This window comes from Equus asinus, chromosome 20 (assembly GCF_041296235.1).
Source record: "Equus asinus isolate D_3611 breed Donkey chromosome 20, EquAss-T2T_v2, whole genome shotgun sequence".
Lineage (NCBI taxonomy): Eukaryota > Metazoa > Chordata > Mammalia > Perissodactyla > Equidae > Equus > Equus asinus.
In genome coordinates this window covers 62,496,327-62,509,359 of record NC_091809.1, presented here as the reverse complement: position 1 = coordinate 62,509,359, position 13,033 = coordinate 62,496,327, and the positions used below count along the sequence as shown (strand labels likewise).

The following is a 13,033-nucleotide window of genomic DNA, read 5'->3' as shown; positions in this document are numbered from 1 at the left end:
GTCCTATGCAATGTTATTCAAGGTCTGTGTCAGTGGGTCAAACACTTGGTAACTTCTTTGAGAGTGGTGACGACTGAAGACCTGTGGGCAAGAAAAGAGAAACCTGTACTTAAAATGTGTTGATGCCAATGTATTCAACCTGCCACCAAGCGGCTAATTGAAGTCCTTGTGGGATATGACTGTATTGGTGGAAGGCAGGGAATGGGCTCAGCGTAGGTCTCCATTGCTGGCAGGTTGGGTATTCTGTGGTGGTAGTAGTTGGATCAGCTTTATTGAGGGGGCTCCCATGTTGTTGGGCCCATGCCTGACCTCTCTCCGTGCCAAGAAGGCCACTCTATTCATGAGTCCACATGGTAATACTAGAATGGCTACTGACAGGGACTGGTTTTGTTAGTTTGCCAAATCATTCTGTGTTTTGGTTTGTTTTGTGTCTCTTCGTTAGTGCATGACAGAAAGTGCCCAGCCCCATATGTAAACCCTATGTGTCTATACTCCAGATCTCCTTGTCCCCAGATGTAATAGTTTTCTAGAACTGCCATGACAAAATACCATATGCTGGTTGACTTAAACAACAGACATTTATTTTCTCACAATTCTGGAGGCTAGAAGTCCAAAACCAAAGTATTGCCAGGTTTGATTTCTTTTGCAGCCTCTCTCCTTGGCTTGCAGATGACAGCCTTCTCTCTGTCTTCACTCTGTCGGTGATTGTTTCTGGTGTCTCTTTGTGTGTCCAAATTTCCTCTTCTCATAAGCACACCAGTCACATAGGGTTAGTACCTACCTAAAGACCTCACTTTAACTTAATCACCACTTTAAGACCTTATCTCCAAATATGGTTACATTCTGAGATTCTGGGAGGTAGGGCTTCAACATATAAATTTTGGAGGGACACAGTTCAGCACATAACACTAGTCTTCCAATCTTTTTCCTTCCATCCCCTGCCCAATGAGCCAACGTGTTTGCCACTGTCTACTGTCCTTTTCTATATTCTTACTTCGGAATATTTCTCTTTTGACAAAAATTGGTTGACTAGATTCATTGTCCCTTGAAAGAATTCCCCTTAGCAGATATCCTTAAGAGTTAGCCTATCCTAATATAGTGCTCATTTTCAAGATACACACACATATAGTGCACACCTATCCCTGACCCAAGCTTTGCCTTTTTCTATCATGGTCACCTGGCCACAGAAGGTACAGGAATAAGCTAAGGGAGAGGTACTACTGAAACAGTGGTGGGTGACATGGAAGTCAGGGCTACTTTCACTGACACAGACCTTGCATGACATTGCAGAGAATCAACAGACATACTTTTCAGGAAAGGTGGTGCACAAGTAGACACATGATGTTGGGATCTACTGATCCAATTCACTTACCCCTCTCTGATTCTGATCATGTTTGATCTTGGATGCACTATCTACACCTTTACCAGGAGGAGTGGACCACATTGGGAGGCCCAGAGAGTATACGGAATTTAAGATTTTGGAGTATTTTAGCCAGATGTTGCTTATACAAGTCTCAGTATCACACACCTTTTCAATTAAGGCACTGACCCTGGGGTAACAGACTTATTAGGTTGGAGAATTCAACTTTTCTAGAGCTCAGCTACTTTTATGTATGTATGTATGTATGTATTTTATCACAAACCCTTTTAATAAGCCAGTTGAGAATCAGTGAGGCATCAAAGCTCTACATTGATATTATGCATCACGACTTTTGGTATTTGTTTTTTTCAAGCAACCTACTACATTCACTTTCCCAAGGATAGAGTTATTGTGTGAATAAATGTGGTGGCATATGCCTCATATTATTTTCCTTCTGTATTGTTTTTAATTTCACTACTATAATTCTAGTCACTAACTCCAAAGATCCTTTATTATTTTCGTAAAAGATCACTTCTGAAAAATAAATTCTAGCTTATCCCAAGTATCACTGTTCACTTTTTAATTCAATAGTCATTTTGTATAACATTTCCATTTTTAGAATACACCTATTTTAAGTGATGGTGTGTGTTTTGAGTATAGAAGGGAGTAGATTGTTTGAAATTTAAAAATAGAACTTCTTGATGACAAAACAACAAGGATAATGGCATTATCCATTTTATGACCTCCTCAGTTTGAATAGCAGAACATATTCAATTTATTTATTATTTATTTATTTATTTATTTGTTTATTTATTTATTATTGTAGGAGATGGTCACAAATTATTAGACAACAGTAAACTATGCTCTGGTGTTGTTCAGTATGCATTGTATTTATTTGTTCATTTTTACTTTTACCTTTTGATCTTCTTCACTTACTTCTCCCATCTCCCAGCTACTTCCTTATAAGCTTGTTTTTTTAAATATATGTTCCACATATAAGAGATATCATATGGTATTTATCTTTCTCTGACTTACTTCACTTAGCATAATGCCCTCAAGGTCCCTCTATGTCATCGTGAATGACAAAATGTTTTCCTTTCTTATGGCTGAATAATATTCTACTGTATTTATATACCACACATTTTTTATCTATTCATCCATTGATGGATATTTAGGTTGTTTCCATATCTTGGCTATTGCAAATAATGCTTCAGTGAACATGGGGGTGCATATATATTTTCAAGTTAATGTTTTCATTTTCTTCAGATAAATATCCAGAAGAGGAATTGCTGGATCATATGGTAGTTCCATTTTTAATCTTTTGAGTAACTTCCATATTGTTTTCCATAGTTGCTGCACCAATTTTCATTCCCACCAACAGTGCACCAAAGGTTCCCTTTTCTCCACATCCTTGCTAACACTTGTTATTTCTTTTCTTTTTGATAATAGCTGCTCTAACAGGTATGAGATGATATCTCTTTTGGGTGAGAAAGATTGGCCCTGAGCTAACATCTCTTTGTCTCTTCTTTTTTCTCCCCAAAGCCCCAACACATAGTTGTATATCCTAATTGTAAGTCATTCTAGTTCTTCTGTGTGGGATGCCACCACAGCATGGTTTGATGAGTGATGTATAGGTCTGTGCCCAGGATCTGAACCAGCGAAACCTAGGCTGCCAAAGCAGAGCATGTGAACTTAACAACCTGGCCATGGGGCCGGCTCCCAGTGATATCTCATATTGTGGTTTTGATTTGCATTTCCCTGATGATTAATGAGGTTGAGTACCTTTTCATGTACCTATTGGCCATTTGTATGTCTTTGAAAAAAATGTCTATTCGGATCTTCTGCCCATTTTTTAATTGGATTGTTTGGTTTTTTGCTGTTGAGTTGTATGAGTTCTTTATATATTTTGGATATTAGTCCCTTATCAGATAGATGATGTGCAAATATTTTCTCCCATTCAGTATGTTGCCTTTTCTTTTTGTTGATGATTTCCTTTGTTGTGCAGAAGCTTTTTAGTATGATGTAGTCCCACTTATTTATTTTTGCTTTGTTGCTTTTGCTTTTGGTGTCAGATTCAAAAAATCATCTCTGAGACTTATGTCCAGGAGCTTACTGCCTGTGTTTTCATAAAGGAGTTTTATGGTTTCACGTCTTCCCTTCAAGTATTTAATTGATTTGAGTTAATTTTTGTGTATGGTACAAGATAGTGGTCAAGTTCTATTCTTTGCATGTGGCTGTGTTTTCCCAACACCATTTATTGAAGACACTGTCCTTTCCCATTGTATATTCTTGGGTACTTTGTCATAAGTTAATTGACCATATTTGCATTGGTTTATTTCTGGGGTCTCTATTCTGTCCCATTGATCTATGTGTCTGTGTTTATGCCAATACCCTACCGTTTTGATTACTGTAGCTACGTAATATAGTAATATAGATATGAAATCAAGAAGTGTGATGCTTCCCTCTTTGTTCTTTTTTCTCAAGATTGATTTGGCTATTCAGAGTTTTTCTGGTTCCATGGAAATTTTAGGATTATCTATTCTATTTCTGTGAAAAATTCCATTGGAATTTTGATAGAGATTGCATTGAATCTGTAGATTGCTATTGGTAGTATTGACATTTTAACAATATTAGTTCTTCCAACCCACGAATATGGAATATCTTTCTCTTTGTTTGCGTTTTCTTCAATTTCATTAATCAATATCTTATAGTTTTCAGTGTACAGATCGTTCACTTCCTTGGTTAAATTTATTCTTAGGTTCTTTATTCTTTTGATGAAACTACAAAATGGGATTGTTTTTTAATTTCTCTTTCTGATAATTTGTTACTAGTGTATAGAAATGCAAGTGATTTTTACATATTGATTTTTTTATCTTGCAAATGCACTGGATTTGTTGATTAGTTCTGACAGTTTTTTGGTAGAATCTTTAGGGTTTTCTGTATATAAAATCATGTCATCTACAAATAGAGACACTTTTACTTCTTTCTTTCTGATTTGGATGCATTTTATTTCTTTCTCTTGTGTAATTGCTCTAGCTAGGACTTCCAGTACTACATTGAATAAATATGGCAAGAGTGAGCATCCTTATTTGTTCCTTATCTTAGAGGAAAAGCTTTCAGTTTTTCACCATTGAGTATAATGTTAGCTGTGGGTTTGTCATATATGACCCTTATGATGTTGAGGCACATTCCCTCTTATACCCAGTCTGTTGAGAGTGTTTATCATGAATAAATGTTCAGTTTTTTCAAGTGGTTTTTCTGAATCTATTCAGAAGATCATATGACTTTTGTCCTTCATTTTGTTAACATGGTGTATCACATTGATTGATTTGTGGATGTTGAACCATCCTTGTATCCCTGGAATAATTCTCACTTGGTCATGGTGTATGATCCTTTGAATGTATTGTTGAATTCTGTTTGTCAACATTTTGTTGATGATTTTTGCATCTATGTTCATTAGGAGTATTGGCCTGTAATTTTCTTTTCTTGTACTGTTCTTGTCCGGTTTTGGTATCAGGGTAATGCTGTCCTCACAAAATAGGTTCGAAGTATTCCTTCCTCTTCTATTTTTTGGAATAGTTTGAAAGAGATTGGTATAAATTCGTTAAATGTTCACTAAAATTCACTGGTGAAGCCATTTGGTTCTAGACTTTTTTGTGTTGAGAGGTTTTTGATTACTGATTCAGTGCTTTTACTAGAAATTTGTCTGTTCATATTTTCTATTTCTTCTTGGTAAGTTGTATGTTTTATGAATTTACCTATTTCACTCTAGCTTGTCCAATTTGTTGGTGTATAATTGTTCATAATAGTCACTTATTATCCTTGGTACTTGTGTAGTATCAGTTGTAATGTCTCCTCTTTCCTTTCTAATTTTATTTATTTGCATTCTCTCTTTTTTTCTTGGTAAGTTTAGCTAAAGTTTTGTCTGCTTCATTTATCTTTTCAATAAAACAGACCTGAGTTTCATTGTTTTTTTCTACTGTCTTTTTAGTCTCTATTTCATTTAATTCCGCTCTCATTTTTGTTATTTCTTTACTTCTACGAATTTGGGACTTTGTTCTTCTTTTCCTTGTTCCTTGAGTTGTAAAGTTAGGTTATTTATTTGAGATCTTTTTTCTTGTTTATTAGTGTAGGCATATTTTGCTATGCACTTCTCTCTTAGAACTGTTTTTGCTGCATTACATAAGTTTTGGTATGTTGTATTTCCATTTTGATTTGTCTTAAGGTATTTTTTTGGTTTCTCTTTTGTTTTCTTCTTTGACCCATTGATTGTTCAAGAACGAGTTGTATAATCTCCACATATTTGTGAATTTTCCAATTTTATTCTTGTTAGTGATTTCTAGCTTCATACCGTTATGGTCAGAAAAGATATTTTATGTGATTTCAATCTTCTTAACTTTATTATGACTTGTTTTGTTGCCTAACAAATTCCTCTCCTGGAAAATGTTTCACGTGTCCATGAAAATAATGTGTATTCTGCTGCTATTGGCTAGAATGTTCTATAATATCTGTTAATCCCATCTGCTCTAATGTGTAGCCTAAATCCAATGCTTCCCTGTTGATTTTCTGTCTGAGTGATGTGTTAAATGTTTTAAGCTTGAAGTTCATGAAAATTTAGTTAGTGATATTTTTTTGTGTTTATTATTAAATATAAATTACAAAGGAAAGATTAAATGTAAAAAAGCAACAACTAAATAAATATATTTAATTAGAAGTGTTATAAGTGTGTATTGAGATGGGTAAACAGCATACTAATTTCCTGTATAACTAAATAGAGCCTTATTATAAAGTATTTAATAAGCAAAGTAGGTTTTAATCAAACAATGGAAAATTGAAAGAAAGGTCATTTGTAATCACAATAGTATATATCCTTTCTTAACAGGTGACCTTAAAGGAGTCCCATTTACTGCAATTAAGGATCTACTAAGCATCATTTTTGCATGACTACTACAAAAGGATATCTTTGCAGAAACCAGTTCCCTTTTGAAGTTCATAGTTTGGACCCTGTTTTCAGAAAACAGGTACATTCTTCTTTTATTAACCTGCCTTTAAAATTGAAAGGGATATTGAGGGGAAAAAACCCCGTAAAACTTATGGATATCATTTATAGATCTCCTTAACAATAGCTCAATATGTTAAAGCTTAATATTTTATACACTCAAAATAAATAAGTGTTTTATATTTAAATTGAAAGTAACCCTTGATTTTGATTTTTGTCAGTAAACAAAAACACTATAAATTTTTTGAAAACAATACTAATGTGGAAAATAGTAAACTATTTTGTCTTTATTAAATTTTTAGTTTAATATGAGTCTGGAAAGTATGTGTAGATTGTGTTAAATTGCTGAAAACAATAAGAGAAATAACCCCTGATGTAGTCTCCTGTTTCGTGGCAGCTTCCTCAAACACCGTACTGTGTGCTAATGGATGGATTTTCTGCTTTTTGATGGCTTGAGTTTGAAGATAGTGCCTAAATTCTGTAAGCAGGAAGTCACGGGCTGAAAGAGGTTGAGCCATCACCACCTTTATGGGGAATCACCTGAATGAAAGTGACTTTTATCCTATTTTCTCAGCTGCTCCATATTCTTATATATTTATACAACGACTGAAATGGTTAAATATTCACTGCATCTATTTTGAGTAACAGTGACCATTGCATAATTTAATGATAGACCTTTAAAATGAATATATTAAAATATTTTAGAATACATTATGACACGTTTTATGTTCACAACTAAGCGGGCATCAACAGATTATCTCAAATTAAATCCACTGTGTGCTACTTAACTAAAATATTTATAATGTAGTTTCAGATAATCAACAAGGAGGTCATCCACTTTGAATGTGGAATTATTTATCCTTGTTTCCTAATCATTTATAAAATATTGACAATACCATACTGATTTCAAGTCTGCCGTATATCTGTCCTCACATTTGTCAGGTTAATTCAAGTTAATTGATTCAAAATATTGTAAAGTATTTTCCTCAGCCTTTCCTATGGTTTCAGTTTTTTCAGACTTGAAAATTAGAGTTAAAGAAGGAAAGTGATGAAATGTGAACTTGAGAGCAGTTCTGTTGGAGAGTGTAAGAGTTTGACCAGTATAATTTTACTTTCTACTAGTCACGCTCAAATTCTGGGAATTCGCTGCAGAAAATTTTACATTTCAAGTGTCTTTCATTCATCCCATTAGACCATACCAGTTTGTCATTGTTATTGAAGGCCATAACTGCACCAGATATTCTTAAATTAATTTTGTCGTGAAAACAACCATAAATTTTACATTTTCCCAAAGACCATAAAACAAGAGGAGAGAAAAGATAAGGAAGTGGATAGAAAGTCTCTGATAGGGAAACCCCAAACCATGGAAAATAGTGAGTTCACCATAAGTTGAATCCATTGCTATATTCTAATATTTGACAGATTTTTAAGCCATATTTCAGGCAAATCGTAGTTCTGTTTGTTGGAAGAGTGGTCTCAGAACAGGTTACACATACAAAATAAAAGTAAAATAAGTTTGTGTTCTATCTACAAATTATGTGTACACATCTTGGAAGGTGTTATTTCCCGTGTAAAAAGCATTTTGTCCTCAACCGTTAATCATTGGAGCCCCTTCACAGATCAAACTCTGTATTAAGTTGCTACTTTTGTGATATCTGTGAATACCAGAGATATCTGAGAATAAAGTTATATGTAGACATGTTAACTGAATTTTTCAAGGTTAGAAACTGTTCATTCATGATGCTGATGACATTTTCAAAGAAGGACAACTGAACACAGTATAGCAGCTGTAGGTAAGAGGATTTTGGATTGCACGCTCACTTCCAGGTGGATGATGGATATGCAGTTTAAATTTATGGTATATGTATCAGCAGATGGGAATAGAATGGAGTAAATGTCTTTGCCACCTGTGAACTAGTGCATGCTATCAATTACCAGCTGAATTTCATTAAATTTAAGTGGTTCAACAGAATTCTAATTAATTTTTGAGAAGACACTTTTTGTCAACCAATTATTAAATTCAGGTTTCAAGTCGAGGATGTGGAGCTTATTTAACTGTACAGGGAACCTATGGAAGCAGTTTGGCAGAGCATAGTTCACTCTTGTTATGTCACTTTTGTTATTGCTCTGCTCAACTAATTGAAAAGCATATTGGTAAAACAGGAAGCAATTGAAACAAATGAGACAGACTGAGCACTCCTAAAAGACATAAGTGAATTAGGATTGATGAATCTGATGAGACTGGATTCACAGTGTCACTTTAAATAAAGCCCCATTTCATTCATGTACTTGTATCTAATCTGTCACTAGAACTACTAAAAACATTCAAGGGGTACCCTGGCAGTTTCATCGTGACACAATCAACTAAATTCTTGCCATAATAAGAGGCAACATATTTTAAAAGAGGTCCTGAGTTCAGCCTCTGAGAATGAAATGTTTCACTCGATAACTTACACACGGCTATCTAGTAGGCATTGGCTCAGTTCCAAGAGAAAGAGTTTCATTCCATTAGAGAAGAGCCTGAATGGCTTTATGTTTATAGATTTTCAGAATTGGCAGAGTTCTTATCACCTAATTAAAACAACAACAACAACAAAAACCCTCTATTCTTTACTATCAATGTATGCAATGATAGAGTACTACGGCTGATAAAAATAGACTGGGACATTGTCTCAGTTTCAAAAGTGGAAAATTTAATTTTCTTCCTTACTGGTCTTGAAAATTGCATAGAGATTTGAAAGAGAAAAATATTTTTCACATACATTAGTTGCTACATATTTATTGTTTATGTTAACAGCACTGATCCTTGTTAGCATGTTTTCAGTGTGACATCCAGAATTTACAACTTAAAATAATGGGGAAGTTCCACAGAGATAGTTTTGGCTGAACGTTAGAAAGAATATTCTAACAATACTAGTGTCCACAATAGTCCTTCAGGGGTTGTATGTCCAAACCAATGGTGATGTACAATTTCGAATTGTCAGGAAGGGAGATGGAAGGAATACTTCCTTCCAAAATTGTTATTCCGTAATAAAATATTGATTTTTTTTAGATGTTTACATCTCAAATATCTGTATTTTGCTCTCCTAAAAATTAGTTATGTAACTTTACATTTGTAATTTTTTGTCCTTTGGAAGATGGTTGTGAAATATTTTGTGAGAAAAGTATATTATATAAAGTATACAACACACAGATATGTGAATAAAAATAGAATAACTTAAGTAATTTATCAGTTGGAATGAAATATTGTATAATTTGAAGTTGTATGAATTTTTAGACAGCATTTATCTCTATCTGCCAGCTGTAGAGTTCAGGGGTGGCTTGAGTTGGCTACCAAGGGATTATCCTCACTATCAGCTTATTCATAGAGGACATGTTGGTGAATGAATATTTCTTAAGTTGGAGTTTCTAAAGATGTGAAAAGAAACTGAGTTTGCTCAAAGAAGAAGGAGAAAAAACTAATAAATTTCAGTGTGATAATATAACAGAGTACTTAGATGTTAGAGTGCATAGACTTTTGCTAGGATGATGCAGAGCATTCACAACTAGTAAACATTCAAACACTTCAAGTAATGGGAATGATACAAAATACCTCATAGAGGATACTTGATCTGTAATTAATAACTTTTATTGAATATTTCTATTGTGTAAAGAATTCATAAAAACAGAGGAAATACTGACATTTAGGCTGTTTCATGATTTCCTATACCTTTAAATGCTGAGGAAGACTGAGCATGGAAAACAAAAACAGTTTTCTGGAGCAATTTTTGAATATTAGAAAGTTTCTGTCCAGTCTTGCTTACACACCAACAATGGAAACTCTTAGCCTGAATGCTCAGCTACCAGAATGCCTCAAGACTCTCTTCCATATATTTTTATATGAAGGGCTCTATCTTTACCTGTAGATGTCTGAGATTCAGTTATTCTCTGTACTGAGCCTAGTATAAAGGGTGAATCCCAGACAGAAAAGTGAGTAATAAGATATAGACTTTTCTCTAAAAACTATCACGTTTGCTGAGTGTACTGAAGAGATTTTGACAAATGGAAAGATTATGGCCTTTGGAATAAGGCAGACTCAAGATTGAATCTTTGCAGTAAATCTGTTAGCTGTAGAAACTTGGACTTAATTGCTATGAACTTCAAGTTTCCTTCAGCTTTAAAAAGCGGATAGTGTCTCATTTTACAAAGGTGTGGGAAGTTGAAATTAAACATGTCTATCTACCAATCTATCTATCTATTTATCTGTCTGTCTCTCTCTCTCTGTATCTATCTATGTATCTATGTATGTATCTATCTATCTGTCCATCTGTCTGTCCAATCACATACATACACATACACAGACACACACACACACACACACACACACGCTCACACATATATTTGGAGTTTGGTATCTGTAAGGTGTTTAACATGATGGCTATTGTGATAGAATGTGTACTGTACTATTTCACCACTGAGTAGAACAGAACTTTCCTGAGAGTCTGAGATTAAAAAATAAAGAAAGAATGAAAGGAAAGAAGGAGGGAAGAAGAAAAAGGAAAAGGGAGGGAAGGAGGAAAGGAGAGAGGAAAGCAGGAAAGAAAAGCATGGAAGAAAGGAAGAGAAGAAGGAAAGAAAGGAAAAAAGGAAAGTAAGGAAAGAAAGAGAAAGATGGAGGGAAGGAGGAAGAGAGAGGAGGGGCAAGAATAAAAAAATTGATATGGATCCCTTTTCTTAGAATTAATATTTGCATCCTGGAGCTGTTGTGGAATATAAGATTAACACAGAAAAGTGAAATATCTGTCATAAATTATTAGAAAATAGAATGCAGAAAAAAGCTCCCATTCATAATCAAAACAGTGATTATATCCGACTCTGCTGGGTTATATACTATTCTGCACTGTTTCCTCATTCTTGTCCTCTCCAATACATTAGGGGGCCTGTGGGCTTAATAACTGCATGTCACAGAAGACATGCCGGCAAGATTCAGGCTTAGGTGCTACTCAGTGAGAAACATGAGATTTCAAAGGTGTAAGAGAAGCAGAAATCTTATCATTGTCCTTCCAGCTATGGTGGCCCCCAGGTGCATTTCTTAGTATCATATGTCTTGGTGCTGGAAGCTATGGTCATTGTTGGCAGTTATCTATAATTTTTGCAATTTCTAACTCTTTGAAAGCTAGCAGTTAATTGAAGATTTAGGTCTTTCCTGACGTTTGTTCCTTCAGCTCTTCTAATAGTTTATAAGCACCTAAAATCAAATTCCTTTCTTCTTGAAATACCATGATTTTTATTTTTAGTTTTTGACCTAACCTTGACAGATAAAGAAGAAGCCCAAAGATAAACAAACAAACAAAAGACAGATACAAACATATATAACAAATATAAGCAAAACCTAAAGAAATGCATAAAAACATAAAGATATATCATGTGCATAGATGGGAAGACTATTTCAAAAAAGTCTTAATCTTTCCTTAATTAGTTTTATTTTGGTGTAACTTCACAAATAATTAAGATAGGGGTTAATTGGACAGGGTAGACTCCTGAGGTAGACTTCTGGAATAAAATAGAGAGCACAGAAAACATTCTATGTCTCTATTAAAATTTGGTATACAAGTGATGTGTGATGTGATGCAGATCAGTGGAGAAAGAATGGACCATCCCACAGATAGTTCCAGTAACATAGATTATCCATAAGAAAAATAAATCAGATGAGATCTGGCAGCATGCCATGCAAAAAATAAATAACTCTAGTTAGATTTAAAACCTAAATTTAAAAGGCAGAATTTTAAAATTAGGAGGAATATATTGGTAACAATTTCATTATTTCAACAGAGAAAAAGATATTTTTAAACATGAAAAGCAATAGTTGAACCAACAAAATGACAGATGTGACTACAATTTTAAAAAAGCAGAGAAAGAAAACAAGATTATGATGAAACATCTTGGTACCCAAACTTTATTAGCTCTCTTTTACTTGTAAAATGAAAAACAGACTCTGATGTTGGTAATCAATGCTTTTACAGATCTGCTATAGAATAACCTTCTAAGTTTGCACTTTACCAGTGTGGTAGATTGCAATATTGTCTTTAATTCTTCTGCTCTCTCTCTATCTGTATTATTTGGCATGTGACTTTCCAGTTCTTCTTCGTCAAGAAATAAAATATACTTACCTGTGCTTTGACTTTAGACTTAGCCATGTGACTTATTCTGGTCAATAGAATGAGGAAAAAGTAATAGTGTACCAGCACTGTGGTTAGGCCTTAAGATACATTGCATAGTTCCGCTAATCCTCTTGCTCTTTTCCAATCACTATGAGAATAAGGAGGAAAAGAGATAAGTGGAGTAGAGCCCTCCCAGGAGAACCATCCCAGCTAAGCCTAGGCTTAATCAGCTGACCCTCAGCCTTCTCTGATAAGTAAACAGTAATAAATGATTGTTATTTTGAAACATTGAGTTTGGGGATGGTTTGTTATGCAGCAATGACTAACTGATACAACTATTATTCACAAAGAAATGTGTTCCACTTATTCTTGATACTCGTTATCCCTAACTATGCATTTCACTGCTCTTCCTTAATTCTGCTGCTCTTCTTATTAAATCTCTATGGCATGCCCTATACCCCCATTTTTCCTTCTTTTCATGTTAAAGATCAAGGTCAAATGCTTCTGTTTCCACAACATGTCTCAGTCTCTTTT

The 13,033-nt window shown here is 34.4% G+C and overlaps 1 protein-coding gene across 3 annotated transcripts in view; it reads left to right on the top strand.

The window, feature by feature from the left end:
• Positions 1-13,033, top strand: part of CNTN5 (contactin 5) — a 1,141,798-nt gene that overhangs the window by 264,749 nt on the left and 864,016 nt on the right. For 2 of the 3 annotated variants that reach the window (XM_070490391.1, XM_070490392.1), the window contains one exon: positions 6,243-6,381. The exons of the other annotated variant lie outside the window; for it this stretch is intronic. The gene's annotated coding sequence lies outside the window, so the exon portion shown is untranslated. The remainder of the gene's footprint in view (positions 1-6,242; positions 6,382-13,033) is intronic. 3 annotated transcript variants of the gene reach the window in all.